We start from the raw sequence: 13,574 nt of genomic DNA, 5'->3' as shown, positions 1-13,574 counted from the left end.
AGGGTCATAGCATGATTTGAATATATATGTATATGCCTGCAATGATGGGGCACCAGCTTGTCAAGGGGCTGATACTGTATGCTGCAACTAATACAACATTCCGCCAAGTGTTTTTGCAAATTTTTTATGCTTCTGTATACATTTTCCTAAATATGTCAGCCTGATGTATTAGACGAGGTATACTTGATCAGTTCAAGTTTGTCAAATCAGTGTCCATATCTTCATACATAAGTATATTTGTCGAGCTATAACCTACAAAAATGTTTGCATATCTTGTCCAGCCATATTCACAATGTTTCAGTGTATTCCAACCAGCCATATTCATAATGTTTCAGTTCATTCCAACAAGCTATATTCACAATGTTTCACTTCATTCTAACCAGCTATATTCACAATGTTTCAGTTTATTCTGACCAGCTGTATTCACAATGTTTCAGTTTATTCCAACCAGCCATATTCACAATGTTTCAGTTTATTCCAACCAGCTATACACAATGTTTCAGTTTATTCTATCCAGCTATATTCAGTGTTTCAGTGGATTCTAACCAGACATATTCACAATGTTTCAGTATATCTTGTCCAGTCATAATCACAATTTATCCATGTTTGTCTGGTGGTAATTTCAGATCATTTTACCAAACCATACGTTACACCAGGAATACAAATTGCCCAGTCAGATGTTCCTGTTGCACATAATTTGATCACACGTAAACAAAACACTGTTCACTCGTCATACATCCTTGTCCTAGTCATGGCAAAACATACACCTCGTTGATTACATCCTTATCTAACTTCCCAGCGAGGGTGCAGTTTCCCCTTTACATAAGGCTGTCTCTGACTCGCACCATATTAACTGCCAAGTTTCAATTCCTCAGCCAGACATATTATGAAAATGGGTTTTGTACATGATGACGAACTTGACCACGACAGGCCCCGTCCCAATTTTCTAAAGCTTCCAATACACAATCTAACATCTCCCAGGAGTTGCTGGCCCTGTGGGTACCAGTCCCATCAAACAATCACTTGAACAACTCATTACGACCATATTACTTTTTGCATTTAGTCCCATTCACCTTTTAACAAAACTCATTACTGGAATTGAGGTAGCCCATCTTTCAACATGGCTGCCACTGGGATAAGATAGATAAGGCCTGCTTCGATTAATCCAATATTGCTGGGGAGGAATGAAAAAAGTTGCCGCACTTGCGTCAGATGCGACTTGTAAATGGTGAAGCTCCTGGTAAGGTTCCAAGCCGGATATTGACGCCAGACATGACAATAAGCAATTATACTTAGCTGTTCAAACAGTCACCAGTTAAACAGTCAGTGATATGTTTAATCTCCTCCCAGAACTGTTCATATGACATGGCAATCCACTTTCATCCGAACTGTATCTATCGCAAGCTTTGTTTAACAGAATTAACAGACAATCAATACATGCAGAGGCAATGATTACATATGCGGAACTGTCAGTGTTAGTTCAAATTTAGGCATTTATTGAGTAAGCTTTATTTGCTTGTTTGTTTTATGATGCTGCAGTCAGCAATATTCGTGCTATATGAGAGTGGTCTGTAAATAACTGAGTCTGGACCAGGCAATCCAGTGATTGATACAATGACTGTTAATCCACACAGTTGGGATACAATGACATGTAAATTTTAAATAATCAAAATTATACATGAATGAATAAAAATCATGAATGTTTCAGATTTGATAAATGAAATTTCATCCCCAAAAATATAAGAAATTTGAAAAAATCTAAAAGTCATTTGTTTACTATGCCATGTACTTTCTACTGTCAACAAGTCCTCACACTTGTTTAAACACTATTCAATTTGTAACATTTACAGAGGCTAACTGGCTTCCATAAAATACCCTACAGGTACAGAAATACTGTGAAACAGAGCATATACTACTCAAAAGAAGTAAAGGCACACCGGATTCTTTTATATTACTGTCATGGCATGACAGATAAACTTTAATATGAAAAAAAAAATGGGAGTTCTTTAACTTCTTTTGAGTAGTATATATATGTTGAATATAACTGTTGAATATATGCTGCGTCTTGGCATCCTCTGCCGATGCATTTTTAATCACCAAACACCACCCTTTGAATACAGAATTCTGAATATGTCCAAAGGACTTCGTCTTCATGTGGAAACAATTGAAACACTGTCCTCGTGGTAACAACTAACGTCACAGGTACTGAATTACAGCTAGTATGGATTACTGATGTATTTGTGAAGGCCAAGATGCACCACACGCATGGCTGGTGCCGTGGACTACAATACCATGGCTTGTCACATAGCTGCCGCCTGCATACAGCCTTACAGACACTGCAAAGTCATGCAGTTTGGGATTTCAAAGGCTTATAACTTGAAGACATTGAGAATGTGTGCATGTAGTGGTTGATTGTAGGGACAACTGATTGTTCAATAGATCTGCCATGTTTACAATACTAGAGCTGCTGACATCCTGTTTTCATCACCCTGAGAAGCTGACCTTGAATTAACATTGCTGTCATAAAGGTCAGCTAGGCCATTAGAAGTTTGATTACCTGTTCATGACTGGTCAAGTGAACTGCATTAGTATGGAACAAGTGGTCATAAATCACCCTATCTACATGCTAAATCTTGATCTAAGTAAATTGCACAGAGAATTGCAATCATCGAATAGCAAAATAAACATTACATTCACTGTACTATACAGTAAAGGCTTTCTGAAGGTCAAAATAAATATAACACACGATCAAAGCTTTCTGAAGGTCAAAATAAATATTACCTATAGTCAAGGCTTTCTGAAGGTCAAAATAAATATTACCTACAGTCAAGGCTTTCTGAAGGTCAAAATAAATATAACACACAGTCAGGGCTTTCAGAAGGTCAAAATAAATATTACCTACAGTCAAGGCTTTCTGAAGGTCAAAATAAATATTACCTACAGTCAAGGCTTTCTGAAGGTCAAAATAAATATAACCTAGTCAATGTTTTTTGAAGGTCAAAATAAATATAACCTAGTCAATGCTTTTTGAAGGTCAAAATAAATATAACCTAGTCAATGTTTTTTGAAGGTCAAAATAAATATAACCCACAGTCAAGGCTAAGGGGAACATATAAATTTGGTAAACTTGAATACTCACAAGATTTGTAACTTTGACTAAAAATATTAGTCTTCAATTCTTAACAGTTTGGAAATTATTCAATATTAATGTTCTTTCATCAATATTGAAACATCAATAGTATAGGCTTTATGATGAGCACTCTTGACTATCAGACTATCAACACTAATCCATTTTAGTATGTTTGGTCGTAAAAGAAAAAATCATAAAATGAGCAGACACAAAAACAAACCTTTTTTTAAACAAATTCAAAGAGAAATATTAAAGTACTACCAAATATCTAAATATATTGCCTTCTCAAATTGTAATCAGACTAAATGTTATGCCTTTTGGTCCTTTTATCATTCTCTATTTTCAGATAGTGACATTGAGATTTTAGGAGTAGGAGGAATGAAAATGCTCAGTGCTAACTGGTAATACTTCTGTGAGGATGAACTGAAAGTTTTGACCTGTCACTCTACTTTTTACAATGTATGCACTGTTGCAGGTGATGCAAATACAGTGATCCCTCACTACAAAGTTGGTTGGTTGGTTTGTTGTTTAACGCCGCACTCAGCAATATTCCAGCTATATGACGGCGGTCTGTAAATAATCGAGTCTGGACCAGACAATCCAGTGATTAATATCATGAGCATCGATCCACGTAATTGGGATCGATTACATGCCTCACTACAAAGCTACCTTTGGGGTCCAAAGAATTTATTCGCATAATAGACGATCAGCGGTATAACCGAGGTGGAGTCGTAGGGGGTAGATGATCAACAAAACAGTACACATTCTCTGCTTGCCTTAACACGATCTAGGTCTCACGTTTCAGAGTTAATTTTTTTTTTTAGAATAGTAGCATAAGTATATGTAGCATATATATATATATACATATTTTTATTTTATTTTATTATTTAATGTATTTCCTCATGTATATATCATGTACCATGAGGAAATAAATACATTAAATAATAAAAAATTAAAAAAATAAAAAAATATAAAAAGAGTCATCCATGCATTTCCTCAGCATACTGCTGGAAGATGCCGTTAATAATAAACATGAAGGACTTAAATCTTCACCGATCACTATACATACTACAGGAAAATTAACTGTTTTACACCCAACCAATTACTACACTATTGTAGATTGAATATCAATAGCACAAGCATCAATGACCCAGCCATAATCACCCGTCAAGAACCTAATCACTACTCATTACTTGATAGGATATAATTATCCCGAATTAATATCATAAAAAAACAATATCAAAGAGACTCTCTCACTAAACATACTAAATACCTCTTTGTCTGAAAATAGTGAGTGAGCATGGTTTAACGCCACTGTGAACAGTATTCCAGTTATACGTGTATCACAGTGTGTCAGTGTGATGCAGTGATACTTGCATTTGCCCTTATCCGTGGTGCCTAAGCCATCTTTTTTATATGTAGGATAGCCAAATACCTGGCACACTAATGATTTACAGTTGGCAGTGTCAAGTATGGCTACAGTTGGCAGTGTCAAGTATGGCTACAGTTGGCAGTGTCAAGTATGGTGACAGTTGGCAGTGTCAAGTATGGCTACAGTTGGCAGTGTCAAGTATGGCTACAGTTGGCAGTGTCAAGTATGGCTACAGTTGGCAGTGTCAAGTATGGCTACAGTTGACAGTCTCAAGTATGGCTACAGTTGGCAGTGTCAAGTATGGTGACAGTTGGCAGTGTCAAGTATGGCTACAGTTGGCAGTGTCAAGTATGGCTACAGTTGACAGTCTCAAGTATGGCTACAGTTGACAGTGTCAAGTATGGCTACAGTTGGCAGTGTCAAGTATGGCTACAGTTGGCAGTGTCAAGTATGGCTACAGTTGGCAGTGTCAAGTATGGCTACACTTGGCAGTGTCAAGTATGGCACAATGGATGAAAATATTTACATTTTCACTGCTCATGTACACTGGCAATTAATGTTCTGTGTAATATTTATTGAAGAATACAGTTAAGGTAAGAATCGATACTTTTTACTTAGTGTGTGATTGTGATCGATACTTGTATCAAGAAGTAAAAAGTCACGTTCCACCGATGCATCAGTGTATTATCCCACTGCTAGTTCAAGAAAGGAAGAGATCCTTGTAATATGTGTTTGTTTGTTGTTTAACGCCACACTCAGCAATATTCCAGGTATATGACGGCGAGTCTGGACCAGACAATCCAGTGATTGATATCATGAGCATCGATCCACGCAATTGGAATACGATGACATGCATCAACCAAGTCAGAGAGCCTGACCACCCTATCCTGTCAGTCGCCTCTTACAACAAACATAGTCATGGGTTGCTGAAGACCTATTGTACCCTGGATCTTCATGAGTTCTGTAATAACTGTATGTGATCATGACATTAATATACAATACCCAAGTCTAAGAGTTCAACAGTTTGGGGTACATATTTACAGGACATTTCATTTCAGCCTCAAGACAATGATAATATTTGCATACTCAATACTTGACCAGCAATTATTGATAGTGAAACCAGGAAATGATTGAACAGGACAGTACAGGTGCTCGAGCAATGTCCTTGTATTCCTTCTACACACAGCAGTCACGTCAGGCTTGTGTGTTCAACATACTTGTCCCCTGGAGTCTCCAGTGTTCTATACCAACAATAATAGCCACCTGTAGAAACAGCTGCAGACAAGCAGGATTGTTGTTGTTTGTTGTTTAATGCCGCACTCAGCAATATTCCAGCTATATGACGACAGTCTGGAAATAATCGAGTCTGGACAAGACAATCTAGTGACTGATGTCATGAGCATCTATCTAGGCAGATGGGATACGATGACATGCATCAGCCAAGTCAGCAAGCCTGACCAGCCGATCCTGATAGTCATCTCTTACGACAAACATAGTCGCCTTTTATGGCAAGCATGGGATGCTAAACAGACAAGCAGGAGTACATCTGTATGACATCACCAGTTGATCCCAAGAACGAAAAGTAACCATACTGAAAAGAAATTAAGGGCCTTTTAGATTACCATAGTTAATCCTTAATGCCATGACAGATGAAAGAAATGGGGGGTCCTTATCTTCTTTTGAGCTCATCATTATGTATACTACTCAAAACATATACTACTCAATAGAATTAAGGACCACCTCATTTCAAAAGCTATATATATTCTTATGCCTTTAAGAATTAGCTACAGTAATAGGGAAGAACCGGGTGTTCCTTAACTTCTTTTGATCAGTATATGTTTCTCCTTTCAAAAGGAATGTTTTTCTATCCCATTCAGGCAGCCGGAATCCTGTCGGAACTTCAGGTGTCATGGAGAAAGAAGATAGCCTTCTGTTGACAACATGTGAAACCTGAAGATCTTGGCTCTGGTTCAACAAAATTGACTTTGTCATTAAAGATTATAGACTGTCCTAGCACAAAGATTGTTTGTTTGTTGTTTAACGCCTCACTACTCCAGCTATATGACAGCTAGTGATTGACATCATCAGCATCAACCCACGCAACTGGAATCATTGACATCCAATGAAACCCAAGCCATAAATAATACAGATCTCAGATGTTTACCACATTGGTAAAACCCACAAGCATGGGTATGGTGTTGACAAACCTAGAAACATACTTCAGGTAAACAGGAACTGAGCCCACAATCGTAGTTTCGTGGCGTGCCCAAGGGACACAACTCTACACAGCAAAATTGCAGAACCTAAGATGACTGGGACACCTGTGTGAACCCCCCACCAAGATGAAGCACATGTTGCACTGTGAGTCCCAGTCAGTGGACCATACTCCATGTTGTAACAGTGTAATGTTATATCACAGCAAGGAATACAGACAGTGACTTAACACAGATATGACCTATGTGATAACCTTAGGGGATTAACTTTCATGGGCATCATTTGAGTCTGAAGCAAAGCATCCTTGTGTAAACCCTGCCTGAGAAATGTAACTTATGAATCTGATGAGCTCCATCTTAAGAGGTTTGTTGTTTATTCACACACTTGGTAATATTCCACATATACAGCCTGTAAAATAATCGAGTCTTGACCAGACAATCCATTGATCGATATTGTTAGCAAAGATTACGATGACACTCTATCAATCAAGTCATAGTGGTGAAGTGATGCAGCAAGGTCAGAATACAACATGTATCACAATACAGAGGTCACCCTACAGTATGCATCAGGATACGCATATTTACATCACATCATGTGGATACTTTCTTACAATAAATATTTCAGAGCAGGTTCCAAAGAAAAAGCTAGCTGTAGACACATGTTCGTAGCGGTTATTTTTAGAAGCGAACTTGAAAACCTTATTACAACACATTTTGCAATATTTTACTGACAGAAACACTGGTGTTGGGGTGGGGGTCATTAAACAAGTCGTGATAAAAATATTTTACATTTTTTGTATCATCTTGTATCGATATAGAGAAAAAAGTGTATTGTGTGTCATATTGCAGGAAAACTCACGGTGCACCAATGTATCTTTTAACCTCTTCCAAGTCACCAAGTCAGACCACCCGATCCACTAAGTTGCCTCTTACAACCTACACAGGTTGTTGGGGAGCAGTTCTAACCAGTATCCCCACAGGGTCATCTTGACATGTCTACTAAACGTAAGATGTTGAAAGTTGAAAGTGTAGAAGACAAACGGGCAGAGTCACAGGTTTAGTTTAGTGTTACAGTTGACATCCCATAAGTATCAATAACAACAATACCGAGAATGGAAAAGGCGTTCTGTAACTTCCCGAGCTTTCAGAACATTGACATCACAGTAACTAAAAGCAGTCTATTTGAAAAAGCAGCTTGTTGCATTGTCAGTGAGCGAGTTGGGTCTGACATTGTTTCAATTACATGATCACAATGATCACAATGCAGGGATATATCCAGGATTCCAAACTAAGCGTCCCTGGCAGGCAATTTGGGGGAAAAAATTGTTAATTTTGCAAATTGATCAGTAATATAAAAGTCACCTGCACAAAGCCAAAACATTAGTAAGTACTACATAACATGGATTGGCAATTTCTTAATTTCAATTTGGAAATATTTACTGACATTTGTTGCAGACTTGGGGCCAAATATCGGCCTCTGAGCAAGTTTAGCTAAATCCCTGCAGTGTGTCAGCTTAGTGTGGGAGGTATGCCAGAAGTGTTGCAGGTCGTAACCATTTACCATTTTCATGAAAACCGCAAGCTTTGCTATGAAGTTCACAGACTCTCAGCTCATCATCATGAAGAATCTGGTATTTAAAGCCACGACCACTAGATTCTCGTTGTAAGGGGACATAACTCTGGATATTTACTGTAGTACCACCAGCTTTCACTGATTCAAAGATATTGTGCGGACAAAATAATAAGCACTACCATATAACCACAAACATAAAGAACATTATTTTTACATACATAACACAAACATCAGTAGTCTGGTTGTTTTGGGTTATTTTTTCTTTTAGAAAAGTATTGACAACAAGGTAGACACAATTTTATGGACAACCACTTCCTTAATACTGAATACCAAAACGCCGCTTTTTACAGTATTAATGAGTGAGTGAGTGAGTTTGGCTTAACGCCGCTTTTAACAGTATTACAGTCATATCGCGGCGTGTCAGCTTAATATGGGAGGAAAGCCCGAAGTGATGCAGGTTTTTAGACGTTTACCACTTAGGTGAAACCCACGAGCACGGGTATGGTGCTGACAAACCTAGAAACATAATTGGGGCGAACCAGGATTCGAACCCACAATCATAGGTTTCTGGTGTGCCCAAGGGACGCAACTCTGCACAGCGAATCGCGGCGCCTTAGACGACTGGGCCACCCGTGCCCCCTGCAGTATTAATGAGGTTGTTACTCATAAGATTGTGTCAACCTTGTCATCCGTCATCCTCTAAGTAATGCCTATCAAACAAAGTATTGACATTTATGTCATGACAAATGGGAATATGTTTTTAGATATATGGGTAATGTGAGGGTTCTAAAAAGAACCATTCTACAGCTATTTATATTGGTGAAACACAATATCAAAACAACATAGATCCTTGCCCTTATATCGAAAAAAACCCAGTTAACTAAATAATGATGAATCTATTTAGCATGCTATGCTGAAAGGACAGAAGCTGACAAAACATGTAAATTGACACAAGTGGATCTCTTTGCAAGGCTGGTCTAGGCAACGATTATCAGGTTCCAGCAACAAAACAGACAAGCGAGCTTGTCACAGCTGTGTCATATACAGATATTTATGATTCCATGTAATGCCATAATAAAACCCATACAACATAATAGTCAGACTGAAGGTCCAATGAATAATAGAATTAACATGTTTCAAATGTTGTACTGTCCTTTCATGACACAGCCTCCAAAACAACCCCTAACCCTTTGCCTACCCTCCTCCAAATTAACCCCAAAACCCTATCCACCTCCAAAACCTTACATTCCTGAATAAATCCAAAAACCCTATCCTCCTCCACAACAACCCCAAATCCCTGTACTCCTCCAAAACAACCTCAAAACCCTACTCTCCTGCTAAACAACCACAAATCCCTCTACTCCTCCAAACAACCTCAAAACCCTACTCTCCTGCTAAACAACCACAAATCCCTCTACTCCTCCAAACAACCACAAAACCCTACTCTCCTGTTAAACAACCACAAATCCCTGTACTCCTCCAAAACAACCTCAAAATCCTACTCTCCTGCAAAACAACACCAAAACCCTGCACTCCTCAAAAACAACACCAAAACACCCCAGAAACCTTGTACCCTTCCAGAACCCCCAAACTAGTTAACTAAATAATGATGAATCTATTTAGCATGCTATGCTGAAAGTGCAGAAGTTGTACCCACTCAAAAAAAACCTTAAATATGACACCCCTTAAATATGACACCCCTCCAAATGGATCCTTAAACCCATCTCACCAAAAAAGAAAACATCCTCACTCTTTGCTAATTTCTACATTCAAGACATTGCAGAGTAGGATAGACAAGGTCCTTATTGTCTTATCCATCACAGATAGTCATTAAAATAAATATCACACAGCTGTAGATCACTGATCATTGCTGATACTCCATAGTTTGTGACAATCTATAAATCAAAGTTGCCTTCGTTTTTCAATGTTGAAATGTCAATGTACTTCAGGGTGTAGAATTACCATGGCTGACTTGCTTGACATTGTACCTTAGACTGCCAGACAGATAGGATACCGGTAATGCATTCCAGTCAATACCTTAATGACCAATTTGGAATTAAAACAAAACTAGTAGGAATTATAGAGTGAGTGAGTGAGTGAGTTGGGTTTAACTCCGCTTTTAACAGTATTACAGTTATATCGCGGCGTGTCAGCTTAATGTGGGAGGAAAGCCCGAAGTGATGCAGGTCTCAGACGTTTACCACTTCGGTGAAACCCACGAGCACGGGTATGGTGCTGACGAACCTAGAAACATAATCGGGGCGAACCGGGATTCAAACCCACAATCATAGGTTTCTGGCGTGCCCAAGAGACGCAACTCTGCACAGCGAATCGCGGCGCCTTTGACGACTGGGCCACCTGTGCCCCCTGAAAGGAAGGAAGCTGACAAAACATGTGAGCCGACATAACTGGATCTGGTCATAATGCTGGTCTAGGCAAGGATTGTCAGAGTAGAGACAGTTTATTGATAACAACATCTTTATTTATTGTAAAGGCGACATTTCGGTATAGATCCTTATACCGTTGACAAGCAAGGCTGAATAATTCTGTACCATGTTCACAATTCAGCCTTGCTTGACAACGGTACAAGGATCTGTACTGAATTGTCGCCTTTACAGTAAATAAAGATGTTGTTATCTATAAATTGTCTCTACTTTGTCATCTGTCAACTTCCAAGTAAGGCTCATCAAACAATTCAAGGATTATCAGGTCTTGTCTATAAAACTTCCCACAAACAGCCTTTAACTCCAAGGAGTAGACCCCATATTTCCCTCCTTGCATGCTGGAAACTATCCTCAGTGTGGTGCTCCCAGTGTCACAGTGTGACAGACATGCCTACCTAAATAGCTGCCACATTATAGCCTCCAGGTGATAGAAATAACACAGAGACCAAACACAAACCCAATAATTTACATGTTTACTGCCACGACAGAGTTATAAATATGTGAGCAAAGTCCCTGTTTCCAAATCTTTGATAAAAAGTGCCATTTAAAAATGTGATATAACATGTTCTTTCCATTTAAAGAAAAATGAGTTTTAGCAAACCTAAATAAGTTATCATGGTTATGTTGTCATATAGCATTAATAGTCTTGAAACTTGCCTCTTCAAATATCAAACATTGTTGTAACTAAAAACAATATTTATAAATCTGTTTCCAAATGTGATGTAACTACTGCATACTCACCTTTGAAAAGTTTCGATTTGTGTAACAATGTTCAACTTAAGTGTGTAATAACTAAATTGTATACACCTTGAAGAAAACCAATCATCGAACCAAATCAGTCTAATTCCCAGCAGTACATGTATTATGTTGGTTGGTTGTTTTACGCCACACTCAGCAATATTCCAGCTATATGACGGCAGTCTGTAAATAATCATGTCTGGACCAGACAATCCAGTTATTGATATCATGAGCATCGATCCATGCAATTGGGATCGATGACATGCTTCAACCAAGCCTGACTACCCGACCCACTGAGTGGCCTCTTACAACAAGCAGTCGCCTTTTACGGCAAGCATGGGTTGCTGAAGACCTATTCTACCCCGGAATAGCATAGACAAGCATGGGTTCCTGAAGACCTATTCTACCCCGGAATAGCATAGACAAGCATGGGTTCTGAAGACCTATTCTACCCAGGAACAGCATAGACAACCATGGGTTGCTGAAGACCTATTCTACCCCAGATCAGCATAGACAACCATGGGTTGCTGAAGACCTATTCTACCCCGGATCAGCATAGACAACCATGGGTTGCTGAAGACCTATTCTACCCCAGATAAGCATAGACAAGCATGGGTTGCTGAAGACCTATTCTACCCCGGAACAGCATAGACAAGCATGGGTTGCTGAAGACCTTTTCTACCCCGGATCAGCATAGACAAGCATGGGTTGCTGAAGACCTATTCTACCCCGTATAAGCATAGACAACCATGGGTTGCTGAAGACCTATTCTACCCCGTATAAGCATAGACAACCATGGGTTGCTGAGACCTATTCTACCCCGGATCAGCATAGACAACCATGGGTTGCTGATGACCTATTCTACCGCAGATCAGCATAAACAACCATGGGTTGCTGAAGACCTATTCTACCCCAGATCAGCATAGACAACCATGGGTTGCTGAAGACCTATTCTACCCCTGATCAGCATAGACAAGCATGGGTTGCTGAAGACCTATTCTACCCCGGAACAGCATAGACAAGCATGGGTTGCTGAAGACCTATTCTACCCCGGAACAGCATAGACAACCATGGGTTGCTGATGACCTATTCTACCCCGGAACAGCATAGACAAGCATGGGTTGCTGAAGACCTATTCTACCCCGGAACAGCATAGACAAGCATGGGTTGCTGAAGACCTATTCTACCCCGGATCTTCACAGGTCAGTACATGTACAATAAAAACAGGAAGACAGTCACCTTAGGTCTCATTTCTAACATGACTGTCAGTTCACCATGACAACATGCAATCCTGATATGTACTTCCTCTCATGATCCCTATAATGCAGTGTCAATTATTTCATGATCAGATTTCAACATCAACAGCATACACTTTATGTCCACAAGGACAAGCCCCATCACCACGTGCACAAGACATGCTCATTTCAGCTCAGCTGAAACTGACAGATATGTATTCTTCCTGTATTCTTCAAGATGTTCTATCTCCAACAAGGGGCTATTTACTTGCTTTCTTAAATGATAGGGGTGTTGAGCTGGCTTAGTGGATAAAATGTTGCCGAAGACCCTGGCTTGGTTCCTCATATGGGTAGAGTGTGAAGCCCATTTCTAATGTCCCCTGCTGTGCTGATATTACTGGAATATTGCCAAAAGCACTTAAACCCTAATAACTCACTCTTAATTGTCAAGATCCGCCCTGTCTTAAGCTACTGAAACATTGGCCACATTGAACAGTTTCTTAATTAAAATCAAGTCATAGTTTCATGAATGAAAAAAATTTTGACTATCAAATTCCTGCAGATTATAAAACATTGCTCGTTTAGATGAAATCTCATTGGTTACCTTCAAACTGAAGACTTTTTCTTGTGAACCGAAACAACCCTGCCCTTCTCAACCCCACCCCTGCCCTTCTCAACCCCACCCCTGCCCTTCTCAACCCCAACCCCCATATAACAGAAACCCTAAAGCTGTCAGCCGCAGAGATAAATATAAGGGAATAAGATATTAAATATAAATATAGCATTGTGACTTCTCAAAATGCTTCTACAAGGCCTGTTTTGAAATTACAACATTATAACAATAATGTGTATTACTATTAGTCCAAACT

The 13,574-nt window shown here is 39.2% G+C and overlaps 1 protein-coding gene across 4 annotated transcripts in view; it reads right to left on the bottom strand.

The window, feature by feature from the left end:
• Positions 1–13,574, bottom strand: part of LOC124132567 (calcium-dependent protein kinase C-like) — a 158,949-nt gene that overhangs the window by 143,727 nt on the left and 1,648 nt on the right. The window lies entirely within an intron of this gene.

Source organism: Haliotis rufescens, unplaced genomic scaffold (assembly GCF_023055435.1).
Source record: "Haliotis rufescens isolate VD_foot unplaced genomic scaffold, xgHalRufe1.0.p SCAF_11, whole genome shotgun sequence".
In the NCBI taxonomy this organism is placed as follows: Eukaryota; Metazoa; Mollusca; class Gastropoda; order Lepetellida; family Haliotidae; genus Haliotis; species Haliotis rufescens.
This window is presented reverse-complemented; position numbering and strand designations above follow the sequence as displayed.